Raw genomic sequence first — 15,987 nt, forward strand, 5'->3', positions numbered from 1 at the left:
GCTAGTATGTATAACACATAGGGGGCAGATGTATGGAGCTCTGGAAAGTGATAAAGTGGAGAGTGATAAATGAGCAACCAATCAGCTCCCAACTGTCATTTTTCAAACACAGCCTGTCATTGGCCAGATTCAGACGCATACGGAATCGCAATATGTGTCTGAGCTATTGAGTAGGTCACAAACGCAGGTCTTCCTCTTGTTGACTGCAGATCCCTCTCCATGATGGAACCTGGGACTGGTGTGGTTGGAGTAGGACTGTGGCCGTGGATTCACTGTGAGTTTTGAGAACACTAAAGATAACAGTACACAGAGGGAACTCATCAAAGATAATGGTCAGATAGAGCAGATAATGTACCCAAGTGCCTTGGATTAAGCAGATGCAAATGGAATTACTTTTACCTAGCTGGGATACCCAGCGTTGCTCGCGTTGAAGAATGGACCTTGAAGTACATCTGCAGCCTTCATTTTCTACATGGTCCTCGCCTATAGCCTCATTCCATTCATCCATTGACATCTGCGTGCACGTCCTCTGAGGTCTCCTCACGTCTTGCCTCTCTTTTACTCCTAGCAGCGTAGTAGCTGCCACCCAGACTGGATCGTTTTCTTTTTGTGTCATGGCTATTCTGAAACTAATACAGGGTACACACCAGACCAGTGGTTCTCAAACTCGGTCCTCAGGACCCCACACAGGTCACGTTTTCCAGGTCACCCAACAGGTGCAGAGGTGTACTCGTTACTCACTGACACATTTTAAAAGATCCACAGGTGGAGATAATTATTTCACTTGTGATTCTGTGAGCGACCTGGAAAACATGCACTGTTTGGGGTCCTGAGGACCGAGTTTGAGAACCTGTTCACTAGGCGATGTGTACCCAGCCCGACATCAGCAGCGACGGGACCCGGCATCGGCGAGTGCATAAACACTTGGGAGATGTGGGCAGCGACGGCAGGGGCCATGCTGCATTCGGCAGCATGGCCCTCGCTAATGACATCCCGTCGGCCCTGCATGGAGGGCCGACAGAGGATGTCGCTGACGACCTGCAGGAGTGCGCATCATCAGAGGCATAGCGGATACACACTAGACGATGTGCCTATGTCAAGCCGATCAGCCAGATCGGACGACATATCATCTAGTGTGTACCCAGCCTTAAGGCTCATACACACTAGACGATGTACTGTATGAACGATATTGGTGAAAGATTTCCCTTGAACTTTCTGTAGTGCAGGACACACGATAGCGGGTGTACACACTGAGAGATATCTTTAAAGATATCTTTCAGTGAAGTCATCCTGCCACATCTCTGAACAGGCAATTCTTGATGATATCGTCAGATTGGCCTGCATGTACGGACATCAAAATACATCGTTAACGACCCACGGGAGCGCGCATCGTTGGTCGTTCACACTGAACGATATATTGTTAAACGATATCGTTATCGTTCATAAAAATCGTCTAGTGGGTATGCGGCTTTAGTCTTTGTTTGTGCCTTAACAGTGAATGGTCTTGAAAAGGACTACACTGTTGAAGGCTGAGATGTGAAAAGAACAAGTTTTAACAAGGAACACAGAAGTCATTCACACCTGGATAACAATGCAATGTAGTGCAGAACAGAAATGATCGTCGAGCAGTAATCTCAGTAGACCAACACTGGAGACCATGGCAAATGAAAATGTGCTTGGAGGAAATTAGTAACTGTCAGTGCAGGTGCAGTGTGACAGTTCATCCTCCGACTCACTGCTCTTCTGTTGGAGCTCTGTCTGCCCCCTACTGGTGCATATCAGCCTGTGCCTTCAGATTAGAGCAGTTTTAAGGTGCATATCCACTACACGAGAGTGAAACGACTGTACGATTACAACATTGTAATCGTGCTATTGTTCATGATCCTGTGCAGTGGATAATGTGCTATCGAAGCTGGATTATTGGCTGAGACAGCATCTTGCGACTGGCTGCAAGACGCCATCTTGCAGGGAATGGCCGCCTAAGCACCATTTTAGATAAACTCACACTTTAGTACATGTGGCGATATTACTATTAGCATCAAGCGATTGCATCTGTGACCATCGCCATAAGTTTCGGCAATTCACCAAAAGCCCATTTCATGACTTTACGTAGTTTGGGTGCTCTGGATAAAGTGTATATTATTATAATTCCCCTAAAGGATATATTTTCAAAATTGGATTGCATTAGCTAAACAGAGCAAATGGCCACGTGACAACTAGCCTGTGTAGATAAGCTTCCTGGACATAACGTCTGTTCTCACTCCAGGTGGCCCTGCTCAAATCACCTTACATTAGCAGGCTTCCTGCAATAAAATACCTTCAAAGCCAAGAGTGTTATCTGAGGTTTGGGTCTTGTAGCTGTGCTAATTTGCATTTACACAAGAACCTGGGAGAACAAAGGACTTTACTTTTGAGCCTGGGAAGGGTGGGGGCTGCTGAGAGAGGGGGGCGTGTGGAACTATAAGGCTCAGCATTCCACACTGCTAGGTGTTCACTTAGTTTAAGTGAGATTTAAGTGCACCATTTCTCATACACACATTAATACGCACAACTACGCTGGTAACTAATCGCATATTAGCGAATGCATAAGATCCTGTATGAAAATGCTGTTTATTAGCTTCATGCGCACGCATCTGCCCCAAGTTAACTAGCGTCTTTACATCACACCCCACATACTTACACATTACATATTCACATAAAAGGTTTAATAAGCTTTAAGGTATAAGATTTAAGTTTGTTCAGTTAGTATAAATGCTGTGAAATAAAGATTATTTGGTAATTAAGGTTTTATACATGCTAAGTAAGCTGTGATTGGTATTGTACTGATGCGTACTCTTTCAAAAGAATTCCGGTATTATCGGTGTGGAGATGGCATCATGCATTCTCAACTTATGGACCGCAGAGACTTCAAGCAACAAAATGTATATTATATGAACAACTGTTAGGATGTTGCATGAGGCGGGAAACCAGAGACCCCCAGTTGTTGGAGGCTGGGTTGTCTATTTGAATCAGCCTGTTAAACGCTCTGTAACAGATGCATCCCCCTTGGGAACCAATGGCATCAGCAACAAACTTCTCTATTGTTTTGTCTATTTCTGGGGGGTATAAATATGTGTGCTCCAACTGGGTCTTAGTCTTCGTGCTGAATGCTGATTGACGAAGGGGTTTCTTGCTGATGCCTAACATCTGGTCCAGAGAGCACTGCGTATGTATAATTGTACTTGGGTCTGTATAATCTCTTTGCGCTAAGATTATATGAGGATCAATAGCGTGTAACTGCTGTACTTTTACTTGAATAATACTTTGTGCTTTGGAACCACAGATTCCAGGTCTGAAGTCTTTATTTACTGTATGACTGCGTATGCAAATTAGCGTCATCCTTAGAAGGTATAGGCAGGATATTAGAAGGTATAGGCAGGATATTAGAAGGTATAGGCAGGATATTAGAAGGTATAGGAGTGTATAGAGGTTCTATTTCAGTATTGTTGGCACCCTCCCTCATCCCCGGACATGCACAACCTGTCGATATCGACAGGTTTGGCCTGCATGCTCATGGCAATGAAAAATGCAAACAACCAGCGGCAACGCGTATCACTGGTCGTTGCTGGCATTTTACTGCACGATTAATGAGCGTTTGAACGATTGCTGTTGCGGCACTACAAGCGGTTTTACATAAATGGGTGTTTTCATAGTGTGTGACCAATCGTACGCTGTCATTATTATCAGTGGTACACTTACACCAAGGTCAGAGCAGCCGCAACTCAGCCCTCCATATGTTTACGTTTGTAACTATTCGCCGGCCATTTTAGTGCAATTCACCACTACAAGCCTACGCTACGTCCTTGCTGTAGTTTAGGTGCATCTGCACGGCCACTGCTCAAGTACACATCTGTGCACCCATTCTAGATCTGGTCTGGACTCTGGATCCTCTAGTAGTACAAAGTCCCATGGTAGTGGTACGACTGGAAAAAGATGGAATTGCAAAAATTTGCACATTAAACAAATGACAAAAAAGAAGCAAATCGGGTTTATATCTCACTGTTTAAGGCCCGTACTGTACATTACACAAATTAATTTCCTATAATGACCTGCTCACTTCTTCTTCTCGTACTCTGGGCCTGATTCAGACCCGGTCGCAAGCGCTGAGCGCTCGCAACCGGGTCGATGGTGGCCCACAGCGCATGCGCATGACGGAGCCAGCTCCGTCGTGCGCATGCGAGAGACCCGGCTAGCGACGGGCAAACCGTCGCTCTGGGTCTCGCACCAAAGGGGGCAAGCTGTCGATGTTGAGTGACAGCTCGCCCCCTTTGGTGGGCGGGCTGGGGGGGGTGACTGCCCAACGGAGGCGTTCCCATGAGAACGCCTGCCATTTGGGGGCGGCCCCACTGACATCACGAGTGATGTCAGTGGAGAGATTCCGGCTCTGTTAGAGCCGAAATCTCTCTGGGGCTTGCGGCCACGAGATCCTACCACAAGGGTCTCGTCGCAAGCCCGATGGTCGCGATGGGGATGTCGCTAACATGGCCAGGCTGCAGAATGCATTATGACACGTCCCTTCCCCGTCGGACCCGGCATCGGCAAGTGTATATGTACTTGCCGCATGCTGGGTCTCGGCGCTGGCAATGTGGTGCTGGGTACCCATCTCTAAGTGTGTACCCAGCTTTAGGCGCATATTTAGCATCATCATTTCAAGTACGTGAACATTTTTTGCCTCAAAATTACCGCTTGCATTTACCATTTTGTAGGTGCCGGGACAGAGCGTGCAAAACAGCCCTTTCCCGGCAAATGGCTAGAGCAAAGCGATAGCTACCGTTATCACTTTGCTTCCGGCCTCCTACCTGGCGCATGTACTGCGCGTGTGCAGCTGTTGGGCCTGTGCGTTCTCCAAAAAAAAAATGGTGGGATCACGGTTTATCCTTGTAACATCGTGGGGTTACTTCGCTTTTGCGGGAATACCCCGAAAATGTCTATAATATAACTTTAATAAATATGCCCCTTAGAATGATCAATATTACAAAAAGCTCTTTAATATTTCATCTTAGACCATTAAAAATGCTCATTTTGCTCCAGTATGGCAAAAAAAAACAACAAACACATATTCCATCTACTCAGTGACTTGTTTACCTGGCAAACACATATTCTATCTACTCAGTGACTTGTTTACCTGGCAAACACATATTCTATCTACTCAGTGACTTGTTTACCTGGCAAACACATATTCTATCTACTCAGTGACTTGTTTACCTGGCAAACACATATTCCATCTACTCAGTGACTTGTTTACCTAGCAAACACATATTCCATCTACTCAGTGACTTGTTTACCTGGCAAACACATATTCCATCTACTCAGTGACTTGTTTACCTAGCAAACACATATTCCATCTACTCAGTGACTTGTTTACCTGGCAAACACATATTCCATCTACTCAGTGACTTGTTTACCTGGCAAACACATATTCCATCTACTCAGTGACTTGTTTACCTAGCAAACACATATTCCATCTACTCAGTGACTTGTTTACCTAGCAAACACATATTCCATCTACTCAGTGACTTGTTTACCTAGCAAACACATATTCCATCTACTCAGTGACTTGTTTACCTAGCAAACACATATTCCATCTACTCAGTGACTTGTTTACCTAGCAAACACATATTCTATCTACTCAGTGACTTGTTTACCTAGCAAACACATATTCCATCTACTCAGTGACTTGTTTACCTGGCAAACACATATTCCATCTACTCAGTGACTTGTTTACCTGGCAAACACATATTCCATCTACTCAGTGACTTGTTTACCTAGCAAACACATATTCCATCTACTCAGTGACTTGTTTACCTGGTCAGACATTGAGGGGCAGCAGCATCTGGAGTGACACAGAGCACGTCTGGCTTGGATTATTCTTTTCATATGCCTCTTCCCCTCCCTCCCCCCGGCCTCTCATCCAGCCACAAAGCTGTAGAGAGCAGTAAAGCCATAATGGGTCCCTGCAGGACGATTTCAGAAGGATGAAAGTAGCGTAAATCTGGCCTTCTGCTTATGTGCGGCTTAAAACAAAGTGTTCTGCTCACTTTTAGCAAAGACCTCACGCGCTCAGCATCCCAGGGGCAGTTTGAGAGGGCAATCCAGGAAACGCACTGGCCCCGAGCCATGGAAATAGAAAGACAAAAAGTCACTGTATAATCAATGAGATTTGTTTCCCCCCCCTCAGAATTCCATTGTATAATCAGGCAGCAACATTCCCCATTCCTGTGGCTGTTATTGCAGTCTGGATATTCGTAAAATTAAGAGTTTCACACATTTATAACCTACATTGATGTATTAACATGGATCTGCTATATCTTCTTTTTTTGGCCACACATCACTCATCTCCTATATCTCAAACACCGCACTGGATACTATAAATATTGTAGGGATTGTTTTGGACAAGACTGCTATCTCCTGTGCTGTAGCAATCAGATATTCACAGCAGCACAGAGTAATTAAGGAGATACTGCAATAATCTACCGATAAGTAGTATTGAAGAATTTCTATAGCCCATTTTATCACCAGAATTTTCATTTTATAACATAGCATACAGTAATTCAGGTAGAGAACATATGACCTGTAACAACACAACCAATAAATTGATTTGAACAACTGCTATTCTGTATATTACTAATCTGAGAAGCAGGGTTGGGGTCAGTAGTTGGAGGCTATGCCGATTCCTTGTAGTGCCATGTTTGAGGATCATAGGGTGCCTCCAGGTGAGTTAGCTCTCAATTTAGGAATGTATAAATCTGTGTGCTATTATCATGTGATGATGATGATGATTATCCGTTTAGTCGACATCGACTTTCGGACACTTTATGGATCAGTGAACGCCACGCTTCTCTTTCTCTGACCGCTTTCTTCAAGTCATTTATGGGCATGTTCGTGTCAGCCTTTCTTGTGTCCAGCCAACGAGTTCTTTGGCGTCCTCATTATCATATAACATAAGAAAATATATAAATGTATGACCCAAAGTGGGTGCTATTATCATGAGTTAGGACCACCAAAAAACAGAGGCTCCTTGGTGTGGCTCAGTGGCTTACCATATGTTTGCAAATATGTAACAGAGGCCCTCATTCAGACCCGCTCGCAAGCGCCACAAACGGGGCGGCTGTTGATCGACAGCTCGCACCGTTTTGTAGGCGGGGTGGCTGGACAAAAGGAGGCGTTCCTGAAGGAACGCCTGCCGTTTGTGGGCTTCCCTACTGACATCACTCGTGATGTCAGTAGTGAGCTTCCTGCTCTACTGGGGCTTGCGGCAGATGAGATCTTACCACAAGGGTCTTGTCGCAAGCCAGATGGTCGCGATAGTCGCGATCATCACCTGGCCGCTCGCAAAAGCTGTGGGTGGTCACCTATGGACGAAGTGATAGCTCCCGAGTCTTTGAAAAAGCCTCTATGCTAAGAGGTGAAACGCGTCAATTTACCCCAAAATATTAGCACTTAAAGGTGTGTCAAGTGCACTATAGTACTGGAGTACTTTTGGATCTATACGAAGGCGATACAGCAAGCTATTACCTTAATCCCACTGGGCTGTCATTTGTCTCCGGATACACACGCGGTTCTATCAGCTGTCCAGGAACGGGAGACGGAGAGACTGCTGGTGCAGAGTACCCCGACTAAGGACACTGTTTATACTTTTCCGGATAATACAGACGGCCCTAGTGTGGTGTCCTTCTTCTATAAAGGTCGTTAGACGACCAGCTCATCGGGACTCCGGAGGGAACTGAATCCAACGGAGGAATTCGACCAGAGGACGTGGGTCACCATCAAGGTAAACCTGTATATACAGGACCCATCAAAACCATAGCGGACAAACTTGTCAATCTGTACTTACAGTAATCACCAACACACCTATAATGTGCATTGGATACAATACAGCAATACATACAGGACACATACCCGGGAGGTAGCGGCCTACCATATATCCGGAGGGTTTAGATCCCATTGGCAATCAATTTTAGCTTTTATCAATGAATGTGAGTAAAACACTAGCTAGCATATCACTCTATTAGGACTTCCATATACAAAGGAAGTATATATTTTTTCACACACACAGTCTATGTCTATAGGTGACAGACCATCTGACATAGCCCACTAGTCTAGAGGTTCCCAAACGCGGTCCTCAAGGCTCCCCAACAGTTCCGGTTTTAGAGATATCCATGGTTGAGCACAGGTGGTTAAATCAAATTGACTGAGGTACTAATTAAGTCACCTGTGGTCAATATGGATTTCTCTAAAACTTGTTGGGGAGCCTTGAGGGCCGCGTTTGGGAACCTCTGCACTAACTATCTCCTCTAGCCCCAAAGTGCGCTGTCTTGGTGTTATCCTGGACTCATCCCTCTCCTTCAAACCACATATCCAGAACCTCTCGCAGTCCTGTCATTTCCATCTTTAAAATGTTTCCAAGATTAGCCCCTTTCTCGCCCAGGATGCCACTAAAACCCTCATACACTCACTGGTCATACCCAGATTGGACTACTGTAACCTCCTTCTATCTGGCCTCCCCAAATCCCATCTCTCTCCTCTTCAGTTTGTCCTCAATGCTGCTGCTCGGCTCATCTTCCTCTCCAAATGCTCTGCATCTGCCTCCCCTCTCCTACAAGCCCTCCACTGGCTCCCCTTCCCTTTCAGAACCCAATTCAAGGTTCTCACACTCACTTACAAAGCCCTCACCCATTCCTCTCCCATTTACATCTCTGACCTCATCTCCCTTCACTCTCCTGGCCGCCTTCTTCGTTCAACAAATGCACACCTCCTCTCATGCCAACTGATTACTTCCTCCCACTCCCGCCTGCAAGATTTTGCCCGTACTGCTCCCTACCTCTGAAACTCTCTCCCTCTTCCCATCAGACTATCCACCTCTCTATAATCCTTCAAACGGGCTCCACTAATTCAGCACAACACACTATTTAAGCATCAGTGTGTGGGGACCGCCCGATATGTCGCCGTCAGATCCTTGATCGCATTCCTAGGTACACATCGTACCATGTGTACCCAGTGTGATAGAAGTCTGGGATGGCATATATGTGTGTCCCAGATTCCTTCCATATGTGTTTTAAAAAACCCCAGGAAAAGTCTGTTATGCCAAACAGACCAGAAGTGTTGGCTTTTGGTAAAAGCCGGATAATGGGGCCTGGTGGTGTGGAAGTGAAAAGAGAGGGAGGGCTCCATCCACAGGCCATTCCAGGTGTTGGGCCTTTCAGTCTGAGAGCAGGCTGATTAGTAGTTGCACCTGGAAGTGGCTCAGATAAGCTGTGTTAGGTTTTGGTTCAGTCTCACATACCCTGGGGGGAAACAGACACTGAGGTTTGTTCAGAGACACTGTGATATTTGGAAGTGCTGTGTTTGTGGTAAGGCAGTAGGCCCTGCCACTTGTAGAGAGGGAATAACCTGTCTAGTTAGTGCCCAGACGGGCTAGGATTTATTTTTAAGTTTTGTTTATTTTGTTGTTTATATTACACAATAAAACTGGTTCCGACCAGCTAGCACGAAAACCCTGGACGGTGTGCTTTTTCCTGGCTGCTGTGTGTAAGGAGGTGTCCATCTACCCCAGGAGAGGGACCCCCTACCCCGACTATATCACACCAGCTTAAGATCAAATACCACACTGTCCTGGGTTGTGGCTTAATATCAATGTATCATTATTTATGGTCATTATTTATTAATGGTCACTGACAGAGATACAAGATACCATTAAGTCACAGTCATCATCCCCTAGAAACTTTATTTCAAGACCATAAAAAAAATAAGGGACCAATATGAAATAATTGAGACAGTAGATACTACCTGTGCTTTGATTATCGCCAGGCCTCTAATTAGTAAAGAAAGTGGAACCCAGTGTTTGCGGACGGCTGTAAGATGCTGGAACAAAGGTGCATTAGTAGCATTTCCTATTAATCTCAAAGCAACCTTGATGAAAGGGTTTACATGTTATTCTCCACATTAATCCCCAAGCGCGGTGGGCCGGGTACAAAAACACTCTCCGAGCTTTGTGCTTTCACGTTTACTGACAAACTTATCACGTTTTACCCTGTTGTGCTTTTCTAGATCTCCATCTTCCCCACGACGTGCTGTCCGCTCACGATCCAACTGCTAAATCATAATACAGATATTTGCAAGTAACGTTGGAAACATGTTTTTTTCTTTTTCAAATATCAGTGCATGGAGTGTGGAGACGGGAAAGCTGAAATCTGACAGGTTCGTTCTAAACTACCAGGACAGGTTCTGTGTATTGTAAGAGAATTGTCCCCCGGTTACTGCTGGGCCTGGAGGAAGGCAATCTGCAGCAAGCCCCCTTGTAACAAATCCCAACAGGCATTTATATAAATGCTTTAAATGCCGACACAATTTGCAGTTTTATCTTCTGCAAAAGAAGCTCCAGTGCATTCGTTCTAACTTCAACTGTGATATTTCATGTCCATCTAGGTGGAGGTATGGCAACAGCGTCAGGGCCATCTTAACGTATGGGCACACTGGGCAACTGCCCAGAGCCCCACGATTCTAGGGGTCATCAAGCCTGAGAATGCTGCCTGGCCACTCTGATTATGTATAATCCAAGAGCGGCTGGGGAGCATCTTTCTCTGCCTGCCTCTCAGCCGACTGCCCTATGCACGGAGCGTGCGGCTGCTACCTACATGGAGCCAGACGGTGAATGGCTGCCAGCATGCTGATTGGTGGAGAGCTCCAGCCATCCACTAATTAGAGTGCAGCATTCTCTACCTGCCACCTAGCCTGCAGCCAGCCAGTGAATGGATGTCAGCATGCTGATCGGTGGATGGCTGGAGCGAATGGCTCTCAGCATGCTGATTGGTGGATGGGTGGAGCCATCCACTAATCCGAGTGCTGACAGCCATTCACTATATGGAAGATGCGGAGAGATGGCGCGGGACTGCAGGAGGGGCACATTTTTTTTTTGAATTCCCATGAATGAATGGGTAGGGGTCCTAGGGCCTGGTTCAGCAAAGAACGCATGGATGCAGACGCACGCAATCGGTCGATGGTTTTGTTCTGCGCATGCATCGCAGTGCACGTGCGTGAACCGGCCAGTGCGATGGAGTATGCCTACACAGGGAGTACGCAGCCCCAGGGACAAGGGATCGTCAGGAAGTGCCGTTAGTGGGTGGTGACGGGGGGTGTGTTTGGACGGCGTTTCAGGGGCATGCATAATTAAGCCCTTGCGGCGGCGGACGCAGCCTGAGGTTTAGTTGCACACAGGAAGTCTCGCTGTGTCTACGGGAGGGTCAGGTCAGCCACAATTGTGCCTATGGGTCCGATGGTTCTCGATGTTACCGATGTCTCCGCTGTCTTGCCAGGTATAGAGGGCGCACGTAAAGGGAAGTGGGTGGTATTATGTAGTGCTGGGCGTCTGCTTATTCTACTGCGATTGCCGTGCGTATGCATTCATTAGCATATTCTCGCTTCGGCTCGGTGCGTGCGCCTGCATCCGTGCATTCCAGGCCCCTACAGCATTGCTTTGCCCATGGCCCTGAACAGTGGGCCTGATTCAGAGCCGCTCGTAAGCGGCCGCTCGTTCGTTCTGAGCGATGTTTGCCCAACTGCGCATGCGTACGGATCGTAATACACATGCGCGAACCAGTCAGTGTGGCCGAAAATCGTTTGTTCGCTAAATAGCGAGTGCCTGCTATTTTGAGTGACAGGACGAGGCGTATGTGGGTGGTAACAGGGGAAGGAGCTTGAAAACGGGGAGTGATCAGAACGCAGGCGTGCCAAAACGGGCGTTTTATGGGTGTGCATAATTAATACAGCAGCATCATTGACCACGTCACTGGGTTATTTTATAGTCAGAACTGCTCGCAAGATTGTGGTAGGAAAAACCAACCACAAGAATAGCGAGCAGTTCATACGCTGGTCGATGTACTCGATTAATCTAATAAATAGCGGACATGATATAGGATGCGAGCGGCCAGGGGGCGTAGTTTCCAAAAAAACGACCGCAAGTTTTGTTAGCTCGTTCAGACCTAGAGGCGTGAACAGACCGCAAAGAGCGAACGGTTCATTTGAATAGCCACCGCAAATAGCGTCCGGCTCTGAATCAGGCCCAGTGTACAATGGGAGGTTCTAGGAGCAGCACTTCAGATACTACAGAGACGGTGACAGTAACCCGCTTGCAGTGTATGGTTCAATGCACTAGTAGCTACTGCAATATACGCTGACTTATAAACTGCTCAGAGCGTTTGCTAGAAAGAGATCTGCAGACAAAATCATTCCATGCAAATGATTACTGCAGGAAAACAGAAGAACCTTTATCATCAATTCATACAGAACCATCTCGCCTATAATGCGTCTACTTTTTATACTATACACCTAGGCTCAATACGCCAAACGGCGCTAGATGACAGATGCAACTGAGCCGCACCAAGTGATGTAGCGGGATGTAGTCAGCGTTCCTGCTGACGTGATGCCGATGGTCTAAACACCGGCGCCGGAATCCCGACAGCACTCGGGATCCTGGTTCGAAGATACCGACCATCGGCATCCCGAAGGTAAGTATCGGGGGTTAGGAGGAAGGTTAGGTTTAGGGTGCGGGGGTTATGGTTAGGCACTAGGGTGAGGGTTAGGATTAGGCACTAAGGGGGGAGGGATAGGTTTAGGGTGCTCGGAGGGGGGGTCAGGTTCAGGCACTAGGGGGAGGTTAGGTTTAGGCACCAGGAAGCAGTGGCGTAACTAGGGCAAGTCGGCCGGGACTCGTGCCCTGGGCACTGTTGGACATGCGGTGCGTGGGGGGGTGCACCGCCGCCCACAGTCCAGGTCCGTCGGTAAAGTCAGTGCAGTGCGGACCACAGTGAGTGCGGTCCGCACTACAGAGTAACACAGACCGTCGGCCGGCGCTGGGTAGTAGGTTGGGTCACTACTGGCGGCACTGCAAAGGGGTGATCACTGCAGGGGGCACTGCATAGGGGTGATCACTGCAGGGGGCACTGCATAGGGGTGATCACTGCAGGGGGCACTGTATAAGGGTGCACTACTGGAGGCACTGTATAAAGGGCACAGCATAGGGGGGACTGTATAAGGGACACTGCATTTAGTGGCATAGTATAAGGGTGCACTACTGGAGGCACTGTATAAAAGGCACTACTGGAGGCACTGTATAAGGGTGCACTACTGGAGGCACTGTATAAGGGTCTCTACGGGGGGCACTGTATAAAGGGCACTGTATAAGGGTGCACTACTGGGGGCACTGTATAAGGGACACTACTGGGGCACTGCTACTGGGGACATTGCCAAAGGGGCATTACTAAGTGGGCATCGCAAGAGGGGCACTACTACTGGGGGCATTAAGGTGCATATGGAATGGAAAGTAATGATCCCGGAGTGATGAGAAAGGGTGTGTGTGTACTGTATGAGGACACATCTGTTTGTCACATTGGTGGATAGTACCCTATGATCCCAGAAACAGCCCTTCCGTCACCTCATAATGACAAATTACAAATGTATTCCTGAATCGGCGGGTGGTAGGGGCTGGGCGGGAGACTTGCCCACTCCTCTGGGGGGCTGGGAGCGCCGCCCGATTTTCGGGAGGCTCCCGGCCGTTTCGGGAGAGTAGGTAAGTATGAGTTACTGTATATTATAGTGAGGAATTTTCACTTGAATTTAGGCAATTTAGTGTTGGAACAGCAACAAATGAGATAATCACTCCCAGCAGTCCTTACTTTAGCCGGGACAAAGGGGTGTGAAATCGGAGGGCGGGCTGCGGTCTCTTACAGGTATGTTCCGTCTCAGCTTTAGTAAGTGCTGTAACCCCACCAGTGCCTGTCTCACAGGGGAACGCAATGCTTCATGGGTAAAACTAAAAGCCACTCAGCCGTGAAATGACAAATCTTCATAATACAATTTACCAATATTTACAGTACAATCTTCATTTATTTGTTTCCTTGCAGATATGAGGATGGGGTTTTTTAGTTTTATTTATAACCATTTAATTACCATCTTCTGCAGTAATTATAGGTCTTCGCGAAATGCCTTTAATTTCCCCGACACAATCAGACAAATACAACAGGAAAACTGAAAAGGTCTCAGTCGGTCGTCTTTCTGTATCGTAAAATGATTACATGTGAAACCGCTTTGCGGCGCTTGGTTAATATTTAAACGCTTGGAGCTTTAGTCATCGCTTATGACAACAGGAGTAAGATATGAATAATTCCCAGCTAGGAAGCTTCACCCTCCTCTAAAATCTGCTTTTCCCTGTTTACACAAAGTTTTAGTGTAACGATTTCCCTGACAGCTTTGACGGATGAAACATGTTACACTACGCACCTTGCTGGTCATTCTGGGTCTGTTCCTTATAATATATATCTCTATTGGGTCAGACTTCAATGTACAATAATGGGAGACAGGTCTGATGAAGGAACTGTACAGAAACTCTGCGCCTGATTGAAAGGTGGAGACGGATTCAGTAGCTGCTGTGACTTCTGAAACAAGCAGGTGAAACAAGAACTTTTGGGTATCAGCGTGGTCTACGCGGCACTGCACGATCAGCATGCACAGGAGGGAGGGTCTCCAGGGCAGAGGGGGGCAGCTCCCCCTCTGCCCGCTACCGCTGGCCCCGCCTATATAGCAGTGCAACCACAGTGCCACATTGGTCAGTGACAGGAGACTGCTGCAGCAAACAGAAGGGAGCAGAGGCATAGGCAAACAAAGGGGGGGGGGGGTTCCGGCTGCCTGGAAACCCCCCTCCCTATGACCACAATAGAAATAGTAATATAATACATTTTTACTAGTGCTGCATGGTCTTCTCAGTATCACAAATGAAATAAAAAAGCACCATCGGTGGATCTTTTAACATGTATCAGCCAGTAATAAATACCTTGAGCACCAACTGAGAGATTTGGAAAACATGCACTGTTAGGGATGCACTGCTATAGAGCCCAATATGTACATATATGTGCAGGGCAGTCCTAGGTTCTTCTTCTGTTCCTCCAGACTCCGGGGCTTGCTCCCATGCTCTGGAATGGAGCACACATCTATAATAAATACATTCAGCTCAGGTAGGTTGGCCCCCTACTGCTGCATTTAAGGGCTTATTGTGATCACTGGCAGGGCCGGATTAAGGTATGTGGGGGCCCCTGGGCAACAAATGTGTGGGGGCCCCTATCAATAAAACTTTTATATATCGATATATATACATACACACACACACACACACACACACACACTAATGAAGCTAATAAAGGCTGGAGCAAAAAATCCAAGAATTGTGCCACAGGCTGTAGCAATGAATCTCTGGCCGAAATGATCGGTCTCCCTGGGTTTTCTTTTATTATCCTTATGCAGTTTAGGTAGAGTAGGTAGGTAGGTAGTAGCCTTTATTATCTTTACAAGCTTCATTCCTTAAAGACACTACCAGCTTTTTGAAACTGCTTGAGGAGATTAATGTTGTGCCAAATGGCACTTTACTTTGCTGTTTGGGCATTTGTAGTCTATACACCTCCATTCCTCACGATGAGGGGTTGGATGCCATGAAAAGTTTTGTGACACAATACCTTGATCCCAATGTGATGGACATTGATCTATTTATGTCTTTATTGGAATTCACTCTGTTTAAAAATGATTTCCTATATGATGGTGATTACTACTTGCAATTGCGCGGTTGTGCGATGGGGTCCTCTGTGGCCCCGTCATATGCAAACATTTTCATGTTTGACCAGGAGAACAAGATGTTTTTGCATAGACCAGAGGTGAATTGCTATATGCCCGTTTATACTAGGTATATAGATGATATATTTCTGTTGTGGACAGGTGGTGCTGAACGTTTTGTGTCATTGCTTAATGAAATTAATGGTTTGGATTCTTCGATTAAGTTCACTTATGTGTTTAGCACTGACACAGCATCTTTTTTAGATGTAAAACTTAAAATCAGCAATAGAAAGATTATTACAGATGTGTTCTGCAAAGATGTGGACTTTTTTGATGGCGAGTAGCCATCATCCA

At 46.6% G+C, this 15,987-nt stretch overlaps 1 protein-coding gene across 2 annotated transcripts in view; it reads right to left on the reverse strand.

The window, feature by feature from the left end:
* Window positions 1-15,987, reverse strand: part of LOC148477220 (opioid-binding protein/cell adhesion molecule homolog) — a 735,935-nt gene that overhangs the window by 598,460 nt on the left and 121,488 nt on the right. Inside the window, exon 1 of one of the 2 annotated variants that reach the window (XM_088457023.1) lies at window positions 5,845-5,909. The exons of the other annotated variant lie outside the window; for it this stretch is intronic. The gene's annotated coding sequence lies outside the window, so the exon portion shown is untranslated. Of the gene's footprint in view, window positions 1-5,844; window positions 5,910-15,987 lie in introns of those variants that run through there. 2 annotated transcript variants of the gene reach the window in all.

Source organism: Taudactylus pleione, unplaced genomic scaffold (assembly GCF_031769625.1).
Source record: "Taudactylus pleione unplaced genomic scaffold, aTauple2 ptg000734l, whole genome shotgun sequence".
NCBI lineage: Eukaryota > Metazoa > Chordata > Amphibia > Anura > Myobatrachidae > Taudactylus > Taudactylus pleione.